The sequence below is a fragment of the Balaenoptera physalus genome, assembly GCF_965194825.1.
Source record: "Balaenoptera physalus genome assembly, chromosome: 17".
NCBI lineage: Eukaryota > Metazoa > Chordata > Mammalia > Artiodactyla > Balaenopteridae > Balaenoptera > Balaenoptera physalus.
In genome coordinates, this window is record NC_138895.1 from 5,277,529 (window position 1) to 5,299,985 (window position 22,457).

Here is a 22,457-nt window from a genome sequence, read left to right on the forward strand (position 1 = left end):
ATTCTAAAAATTAACATGGGCTCACATTTAATCCACATTAAAGTTAGGTGTACCTACAGAACAAGGGATGTGTGCATAACTGCAATACCAGGCCAGGTTCCATCGCAACAAAAAAGGCAGATTAAGGGAAAACTTCAGGTACAGGTAAACAGTGACATAAGCAAGAATAACGTGTTGTTTTCAACTTCTGCATAATGTGTATTTTCTAGGGAATCATTTGGATGCATACGTTTTCATATCTGTTGACAAAATCTAAGCAGCAAATGTAAATTATAGCATTTTGGGGGACATTATGTATATTTGTGAAATTCTCCTTGAATGACTTACTTGGCGCGAATGAAAAATGAGTGGATTCAGACTGATGGTCCTAGAGTACTTTGATCTATGGTAGATCATTGCAATGTTATTCCTGTTGGTGGCTATAAAGAAAAATGATCTGTTTGCCTCGATCAACAATGAAAGCTCATAAAGACTTTGGGTTTTTGAATGCAATATACTTTATTTGTATGAATCCATTTAGAAGCTATTCAGTATCTGAAAATTAATCTTAAAGGATATTGATGGCATAATGCTTGACTTTCTGCAAAAAAGCAAGTGGATCTCTGCGGCGTCTTCTGTTTTGAACTACTTTTGTCAGAATGTGATTTACCTCTTACTGGTGGTACTGTTAAGCATAGCAAATGGTGTTTTGTTTTAATAAAAGTTTTAACTGTAGCTGAACCACTGTGGGTTTAGGAAGAACGGCTAAGATGCTTGCCGCAGAGTGGACCCTGCAATTCTTCAATTTGGGAGTGGAATGATTCTTTTTTGTAGTAAATCAGATTTACTAGTTATTCTACGTTCCCAAGGACAGCAAGAAGAAAAGGGGGAGTGAGGGAAAGTGGATGGAAAGGGAATTCAGGAACATCAGCGCTCCAGTCTTAGGTGGTGCAGTAAAGGGAGTCTGAATGGGCTAATACCTGTTTCCATAGCTGTGAACCCGGTTCTTCTTTGGAACATTGTATATAGTTCTGCATCATGAAGCTGCAATGCTGCCCAAGGGTGAAAATGGCAGTTGGTCTATGCTGCCATCTGGTGGTGAACTGCTGCTCTGCCTCACTGATGAGTCAGACTCACTGGCCCTGGGCTGGTCCACCAGCTAACAAGCAAAGTTGGGGATTTGGCCTGTTGGTCCACTATGCCCAACACGAACTTCTTAATTCTTTTGGCGTGCTTTTCTCCTCTGTGGATTATGTCTCTCATCCCCTTGGAAAGCTTGGTTCCCTTCGTACTGTCTCTCCTTTTCCATCAGTCCAAGAAGGAGAGCAAGAACAGCTAACGTTTACTGAGTTTGTGGCCTTGGCTGACATGAAGCTGTTCTGTGAGGTTTGCTTATCAACTAATTGGACTTAGAGATCAAACTGTGCAGTACTTTAAGCATAAAAAAATTTTCTTTTTGTTATACATTGTATCGAATTTACCACCGTATGAATGGAAATTAAAACTTTATGTAGTTTTTGTATGTTGCAATATTTCTTCAAATAAATCTCTCCTATAAAAAAAAGAAACCTGGGAAAAAACACATGGGGTAGAGATAATACATAATCATGATTCCCTTTTACAGATGAGGAAGCATGTTTAATGATGGCTGAGCCCATGTTTCATCATTGGTCTGTCTAGAGCCTGAACTCTTATTTACCGTGTTACCTTCACACTTATGTGTGAAACTGAATAAAGTATCACCTATCCCATGGAAAATTTTTTTGGTCTTTATTCATAAGATTTACCTCTTATGAAAAGATGTCAAGCCTTCGTGAGCAGGTTGCAAAAATATTTAGGGGATACAGGGAGCCCTTAACTAAGGCCCCTCAAATTTGCCTGTGATAAAGGCAGTCATGTCCCTGGGGTGGGAAATCTGATCTGAAGAAAATGGAGTGACTTAATAACTGTGAAAGTCAAACAAGATAATGCACGTGAATTGGATCTGGATATTCTACACCAAAATTAATTATTGTTATGTCATAATATTGGATAGATTCCTAGTTGATGTTCACACATGACCAAAGCAATGTATTTGGTAAAGGGGTAAATATCTATTTTGTGATGCACTTGAGTTGAATATAACTTCTTTAGTTTGAAGAATAAAAACTCTGGTTGATTTTAATGCAAGACTATTTTTTAGAATACTCAATAAATATTATATTTTGTATTATTTTTTATCATAGACTTTAACCAAAAATAATAGTCAAGGGCTTCCCTGGTGGCGCAGTGGTTGAGAATCTGCCTGCCAGTGCAGGGGACACGGGTTCGAGCCCTGGTCTGGGAAGATCCCGCATGCCGCGGAGCGACTGGGCCCGTGAGCCACAATTGCTGAGCCTGCGCGTCTGGAGCCTGTGCTCCGCAACAAGAGAGGCCGCGATGGTGAGAGGCCCGCGCACCGTGATGAAGAGTGGTCCCCACTTGCCGCAACTAGAGAAAGCCCTCGCACAGAAACGAAGACTCAACACAGTCATAAATAAATAAATAAAAGAACCTGAATTTAAAAAAAAAAAAAAATAATAGTCAACCAACCAACCATTCATCCAGTCATCAAAGTACAAATTCTTATCAAACTTATGAACATGATTCCTTACTAGTCACCATATTTCCAAGAATGCCTTTGTGGCCTTCCTTTTTTTTTTTTTTTTTGGCCGAGCCGCGTGGCTTGCAGATCTTAGTTCCCTGACCAAGGATCAGACTTGTGACCCCTGCAGTGGAAGCAAGGAATCCTAACCACTGGACCACCAGGGAAGTCCTGGTCTGGTATTTAGATAGATAAAATATTTAGAAGTAAAATATAGACTTTAATATTCTATATTCTATTGAATATAATCTTTTATAATTAAAATATAGAATTTATATTTTATATTCTATTGACTGTGTTTAATACTTTATAATTAAAATATAGACTTTAAGTTTGTGGCAACTTGTAGGTGTTCCATAAATACTCCATTCTGTAGGCTCCGCCTTTGCACTGAAACCCTATTTCTATCCACTTTGTCCGGCTCTATATTTTTGATTTGTGAGGATCCCAGAGTGGGATGCTGAGCTGTAACAACCTGTAGGTTCTGCCATGTCTGGAGGTATCTGGAAGGACCCCCCCCAAGAGATGAACTAGCATGAGATGCTAGAGAGGACATGGGCAAGAGTTTCTTGAAGAAGCCTGTTTCTTTCAAGCTTCAGAATAAGAACGGAGGGGACCACGGTGAAGTCAGTCGAGTGGGGCGGTGTTGCTGATTGCTCCACAGCGTGTTATCCGCCAGGCCCAGAGTTATGAGGAAAGGAGGCTGTGGCACACGCACTGAGCAAGGCCAGTGGGACCGTCCACGTGGGGCACCGACAACATGGCGGCATTGTCTTCTCCCAGACAGACAGCGGTGGGAGCAAAGGCTCTGAGTCAGACACGGTGGCTTCACTGCTCCCAAAACCATCCCCAGTGTCCTCTCCCTTCCTCTACGGTGGGCTGGAAAGCTCACCACTCCCCTTTCCAGATTCCTTTGCTCTAGATCTTACAGTGGCACACTATTCATTTGTACAGTGAAACTCATCTGTCTCCCTGAAGTTTTCCTTAGGATTTTCCCCACAGAAGCTGAATGATGTTGAGCAGATTCTCTGGGCCAGTTCCTTTCTAACGCATAAGACCCCTATAGTGGTGTTTCTGAAAATGTGTTCTGCAGGTTATCCGTTCCATTGGAGATCTCAAAAAAAAAAAAAAAAAAAAAAGTGTTAGGGATAAATAAATTTGGAGAGCACTGAATTTAAAAAGTTAAACCAACTCTGTCTCAACTGGTACAACATCTACCCAGTCACCCAAGCGAGAAATCCGTGGGTTGTTTATTACATATTATTTATAGTATATATTACATATTATTTATATGTTATAAATAATATATAATAAAATAATATCATTACTTATTTCCCTTCTGCACCTAATCCATCTTCAAGTCCTATTAATTTTACTTCCTACGTATTTCTCCATTTTTGTCTCTCTCTCTCAATCCCTATTTATTTCCCCAAATATCCTATTTCGGGTTCTGGCTGCCTCTTCTAATGTCTCTCCCAGCCCCCAGCGCCACCTGCCAGAAGCCTGTGGGAGAATGGAAATGTCACCATATCTCGCCCTGCTGACAGCCCATCCACCCCTCACTGGCACTTTCTGATTGGTTTTCTCTGGGGCGTTAGAAGTGCTGCAAGAAAAATTCGGCACAAAGCCTTGTATAAACCAGTTTAAACAGAGTTCTTTACCTCTCAGAGCTCTTAACATACTAACTGAACATTTTGACCCTTTGAGAAGGGATGTGAGATACAGCCTTTCCCAAATCCAACTGGATGTGCCGCGCCCTTTCTCCAGGGAAGCACCACAGTGATTAGTATCACAATGTAAACATTTTGAGAAACACTTCCTATAGAAATTGCTTTCAAACTAATGGGGATTCACTCAACTCTGCCTCCCCCATCTAAGAATTAGTTTCTCTTTTGATGCTGCCCACACCATTTTTCTTGGCTAGATTGTCTACTTTTCCCTTATGACACAGCCTGGGCAAGAGGGGACAAAATAGATCAGAGCAACAAAGAGATTGGCCTTGGAATTTCAACAACTTACTAAACGTATGAGCTCCGGTAAGCTTCTTCCGTTTCTTCAAGTCTCCTTTCTTCATCATTAAACTCTGTATAAAACCTACCTCCTGGGAATGTTTTGATTAAACGATACACCATCTACAAGGTGAAAAGTTTAGTGCCTGGCATACAGAAACTGCTCAATAAATGCTGTTTCTACTTGTTTGAACTTTCAGGGGATCTCAGCAGGAAGGTCATGGAACAGACTCTGTATTTGGTTCAGCCTCCTCTCTGAATGTTAACTAAGTCTCTTGTGCACGAGGAAGGCGCTTGAGAAAATGCAATGTACAAAGTGTTATCCATCCTACGGCCACAGGACCTAAGGAGTGGGTTTCGGGTGGCCCTCTCTTCACTGTCCGGGTGATTTCATCTGCTCCACCGTGTGGGCTACAGTGCCAGGCCAGGGATGCCTTCTTGCAAAGGCTCCAAGGATGCACTTAATTGCACATTGTTTGCATTTGTGTTAAATAAGGGTGAACACATCTGGCCATTGCCTTGTGTCAAAAATCCTTTTACCCCCTGAATTTATGAACAAAACAAGTAGTATTTTTTGTTTGTTTGTTAATAAATAACAGTCTGGACTTTGCAGGTGTGCTATCCACTAATTTCTATTTTTTAAATTTTAATTAAGGACATCTAAGGAGAAAACACTGCAAATTTTAAGGAAAATATGAACAAAGTTTGATGTATTTAAAAATGGGCACAGGATATTTATTGAGGCAATATAAAGTTTTCCTAAGTAACATGTTTAAAATAATCTAGAAAAATACTTGATAAAATATGCAGCGGGCAGAGTAAGAAATTTGGTAAGGCAATTCCTAGGAGCAATTTAAAAATAAGAAACCTCTGAAGCTTTCACATCTCTGTTATGCTCCATTTTCTCAGTAGATGGCGCCCTTCTCCTACCTTCAGAGCTTTTATTTACACTAAGGTGTAAAGGGCTGACAAGTCCATTAGAACAGTGACAAAATCCTCTTTGGGTCTTAGCTAAATACATACACACGGCCCTATGCCACTTACAAAACTTGCACGTAGAATGGATTGCATGGCTAAGCCAATATTTTAACTACAGTAAAGAAATCTACTTCTGTATTTTATCTGAATATATTTGCAAAATTCAATTCTTCCGTTCCTCTCTTGGTGATTCACAACCATAATCCCAAATATCCTCCTCTTTCCAATATTCTAACGTCACCCTAGGCCTCTTAGTCTAGACAGGTGACTCAACTACTGTTTTATCAAAGAGCTCAAGCCATTCATGTTTTTCACTCTTTTATTTATTCAATCTACAGTCATTCATTCAGTACCTTCTATATGCCAGACACCGCTAAGCTCAAAGGAGGCAAAGATGCATGAGTTTTCCTCCTTGCCTTTAGCTCAAAACTTATTTGGGGGAGACAGAGAGAAACATAATTATACTATGTACACAATTATACTTATTACCATGGTAGAGATATGCACTTGTTGTTACGGGAGCCCAGAGAAAATGGATCAAACCCAGTCCGTGGGAGGGAGTGTGGGAGAGCTCCCTGGAGTTAACAGTACCTATGCCCAGTCTTAAGGGATAAAGCGGAATTAGTTCAGCAGATGTCAGGGCAGAGATACATTCCAGGTGGGGAATGTTATGGGCGAAGGAATGGAGGTGAAATATGTCATAGGTGTGTGGGTACTTTTCCAAGCAGCTCAATCTTAAACGCTACCAGTGGTTCTCAATCTTGGCTGCATATTCGATTCACTTGGGGACTTTCTAAAAAATACCAATTTCTGGACTTCATTCCCAGGTAGTCTTTAATTCGTCTGGAGATGCCTAGGTGCTGGTGTTTAAAAAAAATAAATTCGCTAGGTGATTTTAACAAACATCCAGGGTTGGGAAACACTGTCTTTGCTGGGGAGAGAGTGATGGCAAATGACCTGGGAAGGTAGACAGGAGTCTTCACATTTTACATGCCGGAAGCTTGTTAAATACATAGATCCTGGATCCCCTCCCAGGAAATTTAACAGTTTCCAAGTGAACGTGCTAAAAGTGGTCAGAAAGTAACATTTGAGAAACACCAGAATACATCAAAGAAACCTTGAGAGTCTGGCTAAGGTGCATGGACTTTCCCTGTTGTTGTGTGGTACCGTTGAAGAGGTTTTATTTTGTTCTGTTCGTTTGTTTTTGTTTTTTTTCTCTTTTTTTTTTTGCAAGGGACTGAGATGGTTCTGGAATTGCTTTTGAGAGAAGCCACCACAGTGGTCCTGAGGGAAGGACGCTATGATGGGAGGGAGACTGGGAGATAGTTGAGAAAGCGCTTGTAAAACTCCAGTGGGAGGATAAGAGCCTGACCAAGGGTCGTGGCCGTTAAGGATGAAGGTCGGGGTGTGCGATGGTGGGGATGCCGGAGGTATTTGGGATGCCAGATTGCCAGGACCTGGTGACTAGTAGCAGCTAAAAGAGAAGGGCAGGGCTAGATTAAGATCTTTAGGGACCCTAAGTATTAAAAATGAATCTGTTGCCTCATTGTACATATTTTTAAAACAAGCTATAATGGTCTATATAACAAGTATGAGAAAATTCAGCAAAGTTCTGTTTTAGTTTTGTTTTCCTGTAGTAAGTTTGTGTGTGTGTGTGTGTGTGTGTGTGTGTACAATTTCAAATATTGAATGCTTTCCAAATATTTTTTTCTGGTGTCTCTCCATTACTGGTACCTTGAACACATACTAGATCTGACTATTGGGAAATTGAATACCAAGAGGGAGAATAAAGGATCAATTCCAGGGTGCCTGGGTGGGTGGTGGTTCTATCCACTGACACAGAGAATACAAGGGGAGGGGGTCCTGTTTTTTTTGTTGTTGTTGCTCTGGTTTTCTTTTGCAGGAAGGGATTTGTGCAGACGTCCATCAGGCTTTTAGAAATCCAGGTTTAGGGGCAAGGGCTGGGCCTCAGATGCTGATATGGGAGCCATGGACCAATCTGTGGTTGCTAAAAAAATAAGAAGGATGATTTTTTTTTTGTTTTGTGAAATAGACTCGACTGACTGTCTAACCGTGGGAGGTGCCGAGAGTGACAACTGCTCTGACACAGGAAGAAACCCTGGGGATCACGTGCACTTCAGAGGTGGTGAAGAGAGATGTGAAGAAGAACAAAGAGAAAGGTCAGTGAAGTGGAAGGAAGGGGCCAGGTGTCAGTTCAGGTGATAAAGAGGACAATTTTATTAAGTAATAGACTAAAAAATGTTCATTGGTGATAGTATTATAAAGGAATATAGGATGATGCTGATAGAATGCAAGGAACCTGTTGATTTGGGGGAGAAAGGCATAAATCTTTTGAGGGAAGTAAAGGGACAGACCCTGTGGTCAGAATGGGAAACTGAAACCTAGGACATCAGGGACAAGGCAATCTGGCAGGCAAATGTCTTAGCTTGGGCTGCTATAAAAAAATAAGCTAGCTCTCTTCTTCTTCTTATAGGGGCACTAATCCTACCTTGTGGGCTCCGCCCTCAAGGCTTAATTACCACCCAAAGCCCTACCTCTGAATACCATTACATTGGGGGCCTAGGATTTCAACATGTGAATCGTGAAGGGACACATTCAGCACATAGCAGTGAGCTCTAGGGAAGCCCACAGACAAGGGGGTTCCTCAAATACCACTGATGCTTGAGTAGTGGATTAGTCATGGGGACAGCAGCATTTGAACTACCCCAAAGGGTGGTAAAATTGGGGGGGGAGGAAATGGATCCATGAGCCAGGGGACCAGGTTCAAATTCTATGAATGAGGGAAAACTTGGGGGAATTGTTAGACATCAGAGTGACAGAAGGTGGTTTAAATTGAAGATGTAACTTATGGGAAAACATCGTTTCCACTCAAAGCTGGAGGAGTAATATCCTAGAATCTTGTAAACTAATATTTGTTGAGTGCTTCCTATATGCTAGGCACTATTTTAAGCTTTTTTTTTAACCTATATCAACTTGTTTAATGGTCACAGCAACTTTATAGGGTAAATATTGTCATTATCTACATAGTACAGATGAAGTTGTAAAACATTAATAAACAGAAACCTCAGTTAAATAGCGCCAGGAGACCAGCAGGGGGAGCTCTCACGCCCTGTGACTATAGCGGAGCAGACCAGGAAGAAGCCCGACTCCTCTTTTTTCCTGGAAGGACCCGGCCAATGCCAAGCCACGGGCTCTGTTTAATGCATCCCTCTCCACTTCTTTTCCCCTCCATAAAAGCTTCCCTTGCCCTGCAGGGCCTTGCTGTGGCTGCCGTGGTTGCCGACCCCAAGCTGCAATGCTCTGCTATCCCAGGGAAGCCCCTCTTTGCTGGAGAAGCATCTGGCGGTCTGCCTATTTTGGGTCAACATTTTGGGGGCCTGGTGGGGGCACCAGAGAAGACCGCTGCGGCTCCGGGGCCAGTGAGCAAACAGGTGCGGGACCCACAGTGGACCCCACTGAGGTCATGGTTTTTCTCCCAGACCCTGGAGTCTTTCTCCTCAGTCTGAACCTCCACCCTCTTTGCATTTGAAGCTCTCTGGGCTTTAATGGGGATCTGTTTTACGGTTTTGTTTTCTTCTGGTGAAGGCCTTGTTCTGTATGAGCGTACTTGTTTGGTGCTTTGGTCTGATTTTTGTAATATTTGTTTTACCGAAACTGTCCCAGTTCAGCTGTCAGCCCATGCCTTTGGAAGAGGAGCTGATCTATAGGCCCTGGTGAAAAGCCCTTGACCCTGCTCCTCTGGGACCAAGCTTTTGCCTTAGAACTGGCTGGCATTAGGCCTGCAGGTGGTTTGAGATGTTTGAACTCTTTAAGCTGCTTGAATTGAGTCATTTGAGCCGTAATGAGCTATTTAGGTTGTTTGAAAATTATTCTTTTACTCTAGGGAAAAAAAAAAAAAGACAGAGAGAAAGGGGATCCTGGTTATCTAAAGATTTTGAGCGTGTGCCCCCCTACAGGGATTCTAGCCGATTTTACGTTTAAAAACCCTGGTCCTACCTCATGCCCATTTCTAACTAAAGGGACCCACCTGACCAAAGGCAGATTAGCACATCAATGGCTATGATGGGGAACCTTGGAAATCCCCAAACCTAATCTTCTTAAAACCAAATTGGACATCTAGAGCTCTAGAATTTCTGGAAGTGAATGGAATGCCTATTTCGAATGGTATTTTGAGGCTTCTAAATGTTATCAGGGGTTTGCCTCTCTGTAAAATGAGATTTTAAGATTAACTGAGGCAAACTAATGATTAAAGAAAGATAAAATGGCTCCCGAAGTGTCAGGCTCTTCTTCCTTGGCTTCTTTTCCTCAGACCCCACCTCCTCCTCCGTCTCAGCTCTCTCCCTTGTCTCCTTGTGGTCACACTCTGCCTCTCGTACTATCTTTCTCTTTCCTTTCTTGCCACTTACACCTCCTCTAGACCCTCAGTTCCTCCGTACTAATCTCTCTCCAAACTTCCCTTTCTCTCTGAAACTCTCCCTACATCCTTTTCCTCTTAACTAATCAGAACCTGTCCCTTTAAAGTTAAGACTTCTGAGCAGCCAGAGGCTGAACCCTTGATTTCTTATATTCCTGGGCTAAAGCTGAACTGCAAACCATAGTCAAAGATTCTCCCAAAGTAACCGAAGAGCCTCACAGATTTGCTGAGGAGTTTAATTAATCATTCAAACGGATCAACCTGGTTTCTCTGACTTACAGCATATGCTTGTCAGTGAAGGTCAGGCCTAATATTGGATGAAAATTGTCAATTGGGAGAATCCTGGACTCTCCAGAATTACACCTGGGTGACCAGCTAGGTGACTTCATTGGGCAACTCCTAGGGCTTTTCCAAAGTCTGTTGATTGGAACAAAATTCAGGCTTGCGCACAAAAATCTGATGAATCTCTTTATGAATATTACAATCGACTTCAGATTGCTTTTAAAGAAAATCCTGGTCTTCCTTCAGATGTTGATTCCCCCTGGGTAGCTTGAACTCTATGTTAATGGGAAATTAGTAAAAATTCTAGTAAAAAGAATGGGAAATTATGTCCACTCCAGACTTAATTTGGCAAACCAGCTCTCTTGCTCTCTAGATGAATCACCAAAAGGAAGACCGCCAAAATTCTTAATCTTCAACTCCAGCAGATGAAGTCTTCTAAACAAAACCAAACCCTCCTAGTTTCTGCTATTGTTGCAAAGATCCAGGACACTAGAAAAGAGATTGTTAGAAATTTTAGAGCTTTAGACACCTTCAGCCTTCTAACCAGCCTTTCCAATGTCCTCCCATTCACAACAGTAAGGCTCTGAGGAACTACAGGGGCTTTTTCCAATTCTCCCTTTTAATTGGCTTGGAGAAACATTTCCCCAGATCAGGGATGAATCTCTTCCAGTCCTAACTGGCACTGGAGCCACATTCTCTGCGCTCAACCCCACTATATAAAGTAGCCCCTGCCTCGGAGGACTAAAAGAGTTCAAATTGTGGGTATCTCTAACAAAACTCAAGAGGTTCCTGTCTCTGAACCTATTCCCTTTTGTTTAGGTCCTTTGAGAGATACACACCACTTTCTCCTTAGTTACTCTGCCCCTAGCCATCTGTTAGGCCAAGACTTCTTAGAGAAGAATCATGCTGGGATTTCTTTCTCCCAAAGGGAGAAATAATCCTAGAATTTGACAGTAGTCATCAAAGCAGCCAACCAGGTGAATTAAATCACCCTTTGATTTAATTTGTTCCATCTCTTATGGTACTAGAACTGATTCTGGAAACACTGATCATTTGTCCCTGTTGAATCGCTACCACCCTCCTTATGGGCAAAAGCTGCAACTGATATTGGCAAAATTCACAGTGCACCTTCCATCAAGAGTCAAACAGAGGCATCAAAATCTCTTCCCAGAATTAATCAATACTCGATAAGTAAAGAAGCCTTTCAAGGCATACAACCCGTAACAGCAGATTGAAAGCCTCTCAAGGCCCCATTATCCCAGTGCTAGCCCCTGTAACACTCCCATATTGCCAGTGAGGAGACCGAAGGGCTGAGGGTGGAGGTTTGTCCAGGACTTCTGAGCAGTAAACACCTTCTTATCCCTCAACACCCTGTGGTTCTAACCCTCAGACTTTACTACCATCCATTCCCACCAGAAGTAAATTCTTTACTGTAATTGACTTATGCAGTGCCTTCTTTAGTATTCCAGTTGACAAAGTTACCCAATACCTTTTTGCCTTCACTTGGGAAGAAAAACAATTCACCTGGACAGTAATGCCTCAGAGCTTTACTGAGAATCTTCTTACTTCTCACAGATCCTGAAGGTTGATCTGGATAATATAAAGCCCCTTAGAGGTTCTACTTTGTTGCAATATATGGATGATTTACTTCTTCGCTCTCTTTCTCAAGCCTTCTCACAGGAAGACAGCATCTACTTGCTAACACTCTTAGCCTTCAAGGGACGTTCTGTCACCAAAGAAAAATTGCAGTTTGCCCAAATCCAGAGAGACTTTTTGATGATAGCCATTCTGACAGGTATAAGGTGATATCTCACTGTGGTTCTGATTTGCATTTCTCTGATTCGTGATGTCGAACAGCTTTTCATGTGCCTGTTGGTCATCTGTGTATCTTCTTTGGCAAGGTGTCTATTCAGGTCTTCTGCCCATTTTTTCATCAGGTTATTTGGTTTTTTTTTGATATTGAGTTGTGTGAGCTGTTTATATATTATGGATATTAACCCCTTATTGATCATATCATTTGCAAATATTTTCTCCCATTCAGTAGGTTGTCTTTTCATTTTGTCAATGGTTTCCTTTGCTGTGCAATGCTTTTAGGTTAATTAGGTCCCATTTGTTTATTTTTCTTTTGTTTCTTTTGCCTCAGGAGACCACCTGGGGAGAATATGTTATAGTGAGATGAGAAGGGAGTTAAAGATGGGACACTGAGAACAGCAACATGCAACAGACAGCATTTTATGGACTGAATATTCGTGTCTCTCCCTGCCCCCAATTTGTATGTGGAAATTCTAATCCCCAATGTGATGGTGTTTGGAGGTGGGGCCTTTGGGAGGTGCTTAGGTCGTGGGGGTGGAGCCCTCATGAATGGGATTAATGCCCTTATAAGAACAGACACAAGAGGGCCCCTCTACCCCACCCTCTCTTTTTCTCTCCCTCTCCCTTGGGAGGGTACAGCAAGAAGGTGGCTGTCTGCAAACCAGGAAGCTGGTCCTCACCAGACACCTGCTCTGCCAATCTACTGGCACCTTCATCTTGGACTTCTCAGCTCCCAGAACTGGGATAAATAAGTTTATTTTTTAAGCCACCCAGTCAGTGGTATTTTTATTATTGCAGCCTGAACTAAGAAACAGGGTGCACAAGTGAACTGGCATGGAAGATGGAGGAGGGGCTATCAGAAAGATGAGACTTGAGTCAGGAAAGAGTGATGCGCTAGAGGGATATCAAGAAGAAATGCATCAGCAGTCGAGAATTCGGTACTTGTGCAGGATGCAGAAGAAACATCTACACCCAGCAGAGGAGAATCTTAGGGTAAAGAAGGAACATGGGAACAATCAGAACACAAACTACACTCTCAAAGAAGTGTTTTAGACTCTGTTAAACTTCCTGATTACATTTCTACATGACCCATGAATCTACTGTGTGTGTGTGTGTGTGTGTGTGTGTGTGTGTGTGTGTGTGTGTTTGGGGGAAGGATCACTCTGCATTCCCACATCCCTCCGATTTCTGTACCCTTTGACTAGAGTCCTCTCTTAATGTATCCTGGATGGTTGGGAAGTGTGATTCTGGGCCATGAGGTATATACGGAATATTGCCCAATTTCTTCTCTTTCAAGTCTCACCCCTGCTGTCGGCAGCAACAGCCTTAGCTCACCTTTCTCCTTTGGGGAGTGACTGGCAACTTCCTGCATCTGCCTGGGGTTGATTTTATTTTGAATTTGCCTTATTTGGGACAAAATGTTCTTTCCTGATTGTCTCACAGCTAGTGTCACATGCAGATTGACACTGTGCTCGTTATTTGGCTTGTGCTGGCCCCCGATCACCGGTGAGCCATTTCCCAGTGCACGTGAGTCCACGCGTGATGGTGGAAACTTGGAAGATGAGATTTGTCAGTGCTGGTCTAGAACGTGGCTGTAGGTTCCCTCCAAGGCACAGGTGTGCTGTACGTGGTATATGGGAAAAAATCAAGCTAAGCAAATGATAAACTCCACGAAACTATAACATTCTAGGCTTACAACACAGATTGTTCTCTAGGCGAACAATCTTGTCCAAATCCCTCTAAAGTGTGATTCTATATCCTTTGGTTTGACAGCTCAGACACTCAGGTGCATGCCTTTTATCTGTAATCATGATTAGACAATGTTGGTGATGTTTGTAATTGTCAGGTATTGCTCAACAGTGCTGCAGAACAAGTCATCCCAAAGCTCAGGGTTCATTAAAGTAGGCATTTATTCATGTATTCACACTGTTTGCTTATAGGTCTGCAAGTCATCGGGAGGCTTTGCTTCAGGCTATGAGTCAGCCCAAGGCCACGCCTCTTAAGACATCTGATTAGATCACTTCCACTGATCACATCACCTCTTCTGTCCAAATCAAGACACATGGCCAAGCCCAAGGTCAGTGGCACGTGGAAGTGTGCTCTGCCCCTGGGGAAAGGGGAGGGGAGTGAATAGTAAATTCATCCTTCTGAATTAAATTCTGACTGAATAGGAATCTAATCCTTCGTGGTGCTGGTGCTCAGATCGGAGAATGTTCTTAACAAATGAAATTCAGAAAAGTCGTCTTTTTTTTTTTTGTCTGTGTTGGGTCATTGTTGCTGTGCGCGGGCTTTTCTCTAGTTGCGGTGAGTGGGGGCTACTCTTCGTTGCAGTGTGCGGGCTTCTCATTGCGGTGGCTTCTCTTGTTGCAGAGCATTGGCTCTAGGCACGCGGGCTTCAGTAGTTGCATCATGCGGGCTCAGTAGTTGTGGCTTACGGGCTCTAGAGCACAGGCTCAGTAGTTGTGGCGCACGGGCTTAGTTGCTCCGCGGCATGTGGGATGTTCCCGGACTGGGGCTCGAACCCGTGTCCCCTGCATTGGCAGGTGGATTCTCAACCACTGCGCCACCAGGGAAGCCCCAGAAAAGTCGTCTTTTAACGACTTTTAAAAGACGTTAAAAACCTTGTTCCAACTCTAATGAAATCCCCTGAGAAATCTCAAATCATTACCTTAAAAAAAAATAAATACAGTATTCCTTGCTTTTCACATATTCTTAATAAAATGAGTAAACTTAGAAGGGGGAAAAACAATTACAAACAATCGAATTCATCAAAATTCTACTCACACATAACTGCAGTGATACAGGTATTGTGAATCTGTAACAATACAAAAAAATCATTTTTTCAATTTGCATATTTTATGATATATGGTATTGTTATCTAACCTTCTAGACTGGTCAGGTTGCACCGCTGACCCTGCCAGGATGGAAGGGATCCAATGTAATCACTTGCCATGAAGGGCCTGGTTAGTCTCCTTGAGGGACAGTGTTGTAATGGAGGGCTCAGCATCCGTCTCCGTAGCAGCTGCTCGATCAGCCTCAGCAGAAGGGAGCCTGTGGTGAAAGGCAGCCCTGCTGGGACATGCCTGGCTTCCTTCTCTGCTACCATGGCTGTTCCAGTCTATGGCCATTGTACAAAGACTGGGGTAGCTGAGGACAGAGGCTGGCTGATGTCTCCTAGCCAAGCTATCCTGTCTATTCAGTTTAACGTCTCTGCTAAAGGGATGCTCTGTGGTGGACATTAACATGTGATAAAAGACCCTCACGGGAGTGCTACGGCCACTCCCATATGTTTATCTCCATGCCCCTTCCCCAGACCTTCTTGTCTCTGGTATCCCAGATTTGCTCCTTCTAGGTCCTGATCACCCACCAAGCCATTTCCACTGCACGAGTCTGTGTGTATCCTGGCTATGAACCCCTCTCTCTTACAAAGGAGATGGCTGGGTACACCGCCTGGACCCCTGCGCAATTGGGATGGTTTCCATCCCACTCGATCTCCCAACACCCTCCCCCACCCACCCCAGGGACTGAGGTGACACATCGCTCCTTTGTTGACTTGTACCAACACCGAACATCCCCGTGTGAACAAAGCTTGGGGTTTTCCTCTGTCATCTGGCCACAGGGGACTTCCCGTATGTGTGAGCTGACAGAATGGAACTCGTGCAGCAGTGGAAGGTGACAGGGAGCCTGAGTGGCCTGTCTGTGCCCCTTACTTGTGCCTTCTGGGCCTGTCAAGCTCGATCCTGGATATACCACTTCCATCCTGTGATAGACTGAAGCTGGCTTTGCCTGATCCTATGTCCTGGTGAGTGGGACGGTCTTCATTTAACCTGGGGAGTTCTTGCTGCATAGTTACTTGATGCTCTACAGCCAGATGCTTCCTCTCTCCCAGGGCCCAGCTGGACCCAGGAGCTAATTTCCTACTACGGATGGTGCGGTCTTGCTCCAGAAAGCAGGAAGCGTGCGTGCATCTCTCCTACTGGATTTCCAGCATCATGGGATCTTCTGGGTCGTATGGCCCAGGTAGCGGTGCTGCTTATCCCACAGCTTATACAGCTCTGCTGCAGAGCCCTTTCTTATTCTAGGCCACTGAAAACCCCTAGCCTGCCCCAGCACTCAGTGTGGGTTGGTTGCTAAAACCCTGGACGGCAGTGAGGGAAGCTTTATAAGGAAGGGGAAAGAGCAAAGCCAGGCGTGGGCAGGTAAAGTCTTACCTTGAGCCCGGCTCCGTTGGGGTGGAGGGGGCGCTCTGGAGCTTAAACTGTATCACTGAGTCCACTCCTTGTACCCTGAGTCAAACAAATACAGGCCCTGAAGGTGGGGCATTGGCTCAGTCAGGCAGGAAGGAGTCTGGGGAGAAGGTCACAAGCATCAGCTGCTAGGAATCCCTTGCAGCAGCTGGGTGGGTGTATCAGGGGGAAAAGGGGATCTGGGTGAGGCCCCACTGGCAGAGATCCTCATTACAATTTGAGAGATACAGGAAGGAGAAGTGAAAAAAAGCACCCTTAGTCACATTACCCATGGAGGCAACACCAGAGAGATTTGGGGTGCATGTCCATACGCTTTTCTCCAAATGATGGTAAGTTGTTTTAAATTTTATTTTATATAGTTATGATTTTGCACAATTTGTTTTCCTATTTTTAAAAGCCCTGTATCAATTGTCAGAAGCACTTCTCAATCATCATAGGAGTTTTTAGAAACATAATTTTTAATGTAATGCAAACATATAACACTTCTCAATGACAAGTTTAAGAGTGAGTAGCAAATCTCTGATTTCATGTGCTATTTAAAAAAATAAAGATCTGGATAGGGCTTGTATGACAGGTTGACAGCTGTCACTGGGCAGGTATGAGCAGATAGCAGGGGTGCTGGGTTGGTAGGCCCAGACCTGCAGGACATGGAGGGTTTGTGCAGAGAGGCTTACATTTCCTGGCATCTACATCAAGACAGCAAAGGGACTATATTCACAGGCAATATAACACCAGCATCCAAAATCTGAATGTCTATGTGGGAAGGCAAGTAACATGAACAGATGAATATCAGGTGAAGGGAAAGGGTGCATGCCCAAAGGGGGAATTACCAAAGCACATTGTCATGGAACATCTGATTGCTTTAGCTGGAATCCAAAAGAGAGAGAGAGAGAGAGAGAGAGAGAGAGAGAGAGAGTGTGTGTGTGTGTGTGTGTGTGTGTGTGATCTTAGTAAAAGAAACTCTTGGAAAATTTGGGATAAAAGAGAACCTTCTTCACTTGATAAAGTTTATATACTAAAAGACTTTATACTTGTTGAACTATAAGTGTTTAAGTGTATAAACTTTATACTTAATGAAGAAGCTTTACACATATTCCTCTTAAAAGCAATATAAAGCTTTTTTTCTTTGCTGTAAGGAAGGCTTATATATTTATCTATTTGGACTTGTTAGCCCTTCCTTTGAGGTTTAACTAGAAAGGCTTCCCCTACTCCAAGGCTCTATTTGAATTTTCTTATGTTTTTCTTCCAGTACTTTCATGTATTTTGAATTAAAATTTCTCATGTTTTTCTTTATGAATTGAATTTATAAATTGAATATTCTCATGTTTTTCTTCTGGTCCATTTAAATCTTCTATTTATTTGAAGTTTGTTCTACTGTTGTGTAAGGTATCTAGTTTGTTATCCTATTGTCCCAGTTCCATTAATTAAAAATCCCATCTTTCTACCGCTTTGCTGCAGAGCCCTTTCTTACTCTGGGCCACTGAAAACTCCCAGCCTTCCACCCACTCTACAAATAGGTTGGTTGATTAATACTGAAATAAAATCCAGTTAGATTTATAAATGAACTTTTATACACTTGCTCTAAAAATTTTATGCAGGAGTTAAGATCTGAGGTCCATGATAATTTAAGTCAATTTTAGAAAGAATGCATTGATGACTTTTCCACCAGACATTGAGAAAACTAGAGGCTTATCAATTTTGTTGATCTCCTGTGCTGCTTCCTCTGGTTTTGAGCATTTTTTATGATTCCATTTTATCTCCTCTGTTAGCATTATATTGATTTTTTCTACTGTTTTCCTCTTTTCAGTTTTATTGATGATTTCTATTCTAATTTTTACTGTTTCTTTACTTGTGCTTACTTTAGGCTTAAATTGCTCTTCTTGTTTCTGGTTTCTTACGGTGGAAGCTTAGGTTGTTGTCTTGAGAGCTTTCTTCTTTTCTAACTGATAGTTTTAATGATATAAATTTCCCTCCATACATTTTGGTAAGTTGTATTTTCATTTTCACTTAGTTCAAAATATGTTTTATGTTTAAGTTTCTCTTGAGACAGGTTATTTAGAAATACGTTGTTTAATTTCCACATATTTGTGGGCTTTCCAGATATTTTTCTGTTACTGGTTTCGAGTTTAATTCCACTTCGGTCAGAGTACATATTTTGTATGATTTCCATTTTTGTAAATTTGTTGTGGTATCTTTTATGGCTTGGTATGTGGTCTCTCTTGGTGGATGTTCCAGATGACCTTGAGAAGAATGTATATTCTGCTGTTGTTGGATGGCATATTTTATACATGTCAATTAGGTCCACTGACAGTGCTGTCCAGATTATCTGTATCCTTATTGATTTTCTACTTGCTTTATCTATGCATTACTGATTGAGGGACATTGAAGCCTCTAACTATAATAGTAGATTTAAAATTTCTCCTTTCAGTTCTATCAGTTTTTGCCTTATGTATTTTGACTCTCTGTTGTTAGACGCATACACATTTAAAATTGTTAGATCTTCAGAGAGAATTGACCCCTTTATCATTAAGCAATGCTTGTCTCTATCCCTGATAAACTCCCTTGTTCTGAAGTCTGCTTTGTCTGAAGTTAATATAACTACTCCAGCTTTCTTTTGATTAGTATTATTATGGTATATCTTTTTCATCCCTTTACTTTTAACCTGAGTCTTTATATTTAATATATAAATGATATATGTAATATATAGTTGAGTCCTGTTTTTTTAATCCACTATGACAATCTCTGTCTTTTAATTGGTGTATTTAATCATTCACATTTAAAGTGATTATTTATGTAGATGAATTAAGGATTTCTACTGTTGCATTTGTTCTTTGTTTCTTTTTTCCCCCCTCTTTTTCTGCCTTCTCTGGTTTTAATTGAACATTTTATATGATTCTATTTTGTCTCCCCACTTATCATATTGATTATACGTCAAAAATTTTTTTAACGGTTGCTCTCGAGTTTACAATATGTAGTTTTAACTAATCTAAGTCCACTCTGAAGTAAACCATATAGTGTTGTGTGGCCTGCAGGTACCTTATAACAGAGTATTACCAATTCTTTCCTCCTATTTTTTGTGACATTGCTGTTATTCATTCCACTTATCTACATGCTATAACCATATAATACATTGATGCTATTATTCCTTTAAACACATAATTATCTTTTAGGTCAATTAAATAATAAAAATAAAAAGTTTTGTTGTACCTTCATTTATTCCTAACATTATTCCTTTCTTTATACAGATCCAAATTCAGACCTACATAGCATTTTTCTTCTCTCTGAAGAACTCCTTTTAACATTTCTTGCTTATAAGATAGGTTTACTGGTGATGAATTCCTTCAGTTTTTCTTTGTGTGAGAAAGTCTTTCTTTCTCCTTTACTTTTGAGGGATAATTTTGCTGGATATAGAGTTCTAGGTTGGTAGTTTTTTTCCTTGAACACTTTACATATTTAAATTCCACATTCTTCTTTCTCACATAGTTTCTAATGAAAGCACCCTGAAATTCTTATCCTTGTTCCTTTAGCTGTAAGGTGTTTTTTAATTCTCTGGCTTCTTTAAAGATTTTTCTTTAAAAATTTTCTCTTTTTTTTGTCTTTGATTTTTCTGTAGTTAGAATATGATATATGTGTGTGTGTACGTGTGTATTTGGTATTTATCCTGCTGTTGTTCTCTGAGCTTTCTGAATCTGTGGTTTGGTGTTTGTCATTAATTTTGGAAAGTTCTCAGCCATTATTACTTGGAATATTTCTTCTGCTTTCTACTCTCTTTCTTTATGTTCTGGTATTCCAGTTATGCCTACGATACACATTTGAAATTGCCCCACAGTTCTTGGATGTTTTTTTCCCCCATCTTTTCCTCTTTCCATTTCAATTTGGGAACTTTCCATTGACTCATCTTTAAGTTCATTGATTCTTTCCTTGGCTGTGTCTAGTCTACCAATGAGCCCATTAAAGGCATTCATTTCTGTTATGGTGCTTTTGAGTTCTAACTTTTTTTTGATTCTTTCTTAGAGTTTCCATCTCTCTGTTTACATTACTCTGATGGCTGTTTTCCAACACCACCAACTGAGTTGGGAAGACTACCACACTCACAACACTTCTGACACCAGATGTGTGGGGTTTAAGCAATTTTCCAGTTCTCAGGGGACACTGACCAGGTGTCTTATAAATTAACACAGTTCTGACACTATCTACCTGGAGAGAGCATCTGATCCTACAGGTTATAGACTCAGTCCCATAAGACTTCCCCCACTGCAGATGCCAATTGTAAGCACAGGTTGTCACCTGCGTTTCTGACCAACTGGCTTGACACTGCATGTTCCCATGACTCCTTTTTCCAGTTTGATTAATTTGCTAGAAGGGCTCACAGAAGTCAGAGAAACTTACATTTATAAGTTTATTAAAAAGGATACAGATGAATAGCCAGGAGAAGAGGTCCATAGGGTAGAGCTGGGAAGGGTCTCAAGTGCAGGAGCTTCTGTGCCCATGGAACTGGGGGTGCCCATCCTCCAGCCATGGGGATGCATTCACCAACATGGAAGCTTTCTGAAGGCTGTCCTTTGGGTTTTATGGAGGCTTCATTACATAGTCATGAGATTACATCATTGGCCATTGGTGACTGATTCAACCTCCGGTCCCTCTTCCCTCCCCAAAGGTTTCCCAGGCAACCAGCTTGCACCCTTACGGGCTTTCCAAAAGTCCCCTCATTAATATAAACTCAGGTGTGGGTGAAAGGAACTTGTCAGATGAATAACAGGGCACCCATTTCATCTTTATCATTCTTTTTTTTTTTTTTTAAACTTTTATTTATTTATTTATGGCTGTGTTGGGTCTTCGTTTCTGTGCGAGGGCTTTCTCTAGTTGCGGCGAGTGGGGGCCGCTCTTCATCGCGGTGCGCGGGCCTCTCACTATCGCGGCCTCTCTTGTTGCGGAGCACAGGCTCCAGACGCGCAGGCTCAGTAGCTGTGGCTCACGGGCCCACTTGCTCCGCGGCATGTGGGATCTTCCCAGACCAGGGCTCGAACCCGTGTCCCCTGCACTAGCAGGCAGATTCTCAACCACTGCGCCACCAGGGAAGCCCATCTTTATCATTCTTATCACTTAGGAATCGTGAGGGTTTTAGGAGCTCTGTGCCAGAAATGGGGAAGAGGAATATATATATCTTAATATAAATCACAGTATCACAATTATGTGCATGTTTGTGCATGTTATCTACTTTTTCCATTAGAGTCCTTAATATATTAATCATAGTTATTTTAAATTCCTTGCCCAATAATTTGAACATCTGTGTCATATCTGAGTCTGGTTTTGATAATACTTTGTCTCTTTAGACTGTTTTTTCTTGCTTTTTGGCATGCTTTGTAATTTTTGGTTGAAAGCCAAGCATGTTTTATTGGGTTATGGGAACTGGGGTAAATAGGCTTTTGGTGTGAGGGTTGATGTTAATCTATTTAGGGGCTGGGCTATATTTAATGTTTACTGTAGCTCTAAGTGCCAGAGGCTTCAAATCCCTCTATGACCCTTGTTTCTGTCTCCCCTCTGGTGTTTGGGTTTCCCTAAGTATTTCTTTTTAGAGAGAGAGCTTGTATGTTGCAATGTTTTCAGCTATAATCCACTGTTATTACACTGGAGCTCTGTTGGTGTGCAGTAAGGTGTGGGGAGAAGGGTAGCAGTCTACAAACTTCTGACTGAACCTCACCTTCTAGGGGACCTGTTTCTCAGAGCTGTAATCTTCATAAATGTTTTCCAGGAGTGTAGCTTTTTCCCTGTCCGTCTTCTTTCCCTGGTTGCAGTGTTCCTAATCCACTTCCTGAAAGCCCTGGCCCGAGCTGACTATTTTCTCCTCTTAGGTGAGACAGTAGAGCTGGAAGCGGGTAGAATGACCTTCGTCCTGCTGAGATAAGGCTTTGGCAAAGTTCCTTCCCCTGGAGAGTGCTTTGTGTGGGGAAAGCCCTGGGCTTCTTTCACAATGATCCCTCTTCCCCAGAGCCAGGAAGGGATCTTTCTCAGACCTTCACTGTGAGAACCTGCTAGGATTCCCAGAGGTAAAGCCCACGTAAATGTTAGGGCCCTTAAGACTTTGATTCCCA

At 42.0% G+C, this 22,457-nt stretch overlaps 1 long non-coding RNA gene across 1 annotated transcript; it reads left to right on the forward strand.

Annotated features, from left to right (window-relative positions):
- The first annotated feature begins 3,156 nt into the window (after positions 1 to 3,156).
- LOC309646609 lies at positions 3,157 to 21,145 on the forward strand. Its single transcript, XR_014255464.1, has 3 exons — positions 3,157 to 7,769; positions 14,059 to 14,195; positions 15,738 to 21,145. It is a non-coding gene; the product is annotated as an uncharacterized lncRNA (long non-coding RNA).
- The last annotated feature ends 1,312 nt before the right edge of the window (positions 21,146 to 22,457 follow it).